This window comes from Priapulus caudatus, unplaced genomic scaffold, assembly GCF_000485595.1.
Source record: "Priapulus caudatus unplaced genomic scaffold, Priapulus_caudatus-5.0.1 Scaffold4137, whole genome shotgun sequence".
Classification (NCBI taxonomy): domain Eukaryota; kingdom Metazoa; phylum Priapulida; class Priapulimorpha; order Priapulimorphida; family Priapulidae; genus Priapulus; species Priapulus caudatus.
In genome coordinates this window covers 12,179-13,065 of record NW_014581198.1, presented here as the reverse complement: position 1 = coordinate 13,065, position 887 = coordinate 12,179, and positions in this window count along the sequence as shown.

Sequence of the window (887 nt, the reverse complement as noted above, 5' to 3'; positions counted from 1 at the left end):
GCCGGTCTATCATCATTGCTGTCGTTAAATCGAAGGAGGGGGGGGGGTTATTCTGAGGATATATCTCATAGCATAAATGGCTGTCACATGCCTGGGAGGCGGGGTGGGTGGCGTTTAACCCAGAGCTGCGCACGCAGAAAATCAACTGCGACAATAATCATTCGTTAATAAAACGTCAAAAAACACGCGTGCACGCGCAGAGAGCGAGAGAGAGAGAGAGAGAGAGAGAGAGGGAGAGAGAGAGAGAGAGAGAGAGAGAGAGAGAGAGAGAGAGAGAGAGGAGAGAGAGAGAGAGAGAGAGAGAGAGAGAGAGAGAGAGAGAGAGAGAGAGAGAGAGAGAGAGAGAGAGAGAGNGTCTAAACATCACATCCTACCATCACACAACTCCTGCATGTGACGTCATGCGTACTCACACGATCCCGGTGTTTCTTCCGTATCAAGGTTAATGCATTCGACCTGAGGTCACGGAAGCTCACGGCGACCAGCACGCTCCCGGGCGCCCTCTATCAGAACAAAGGGCAGTTTAGCTTCGGTGCGTATGCGGACATCGACCTGGCGGCTGATGAGAGAGGACTGTGGGCCGTGTACACGACGACGGCCAACGACGGCTATATAGTCATCAGCAAGCTGCACCCCGTCACACTGCAGGTAAACGGACACCTGTGTAAAAGGACACCTGTGTTTACCTGCAGTGTAACTGACACCTGTGTTTACCTGTAGTGTAACGGACATCTGTGTTTACCTGCAGTGTGACAGACACCTGTGTTTACCTGTAGTGTAACGGACACCTGTGTTTACCTGCAGTGTAACGGACACCTGTGTTTACCTGCAGTGTAACGGACATCTGTGTTTACCTGCAGTGTGACACGGACACCTGTGTTTACCTT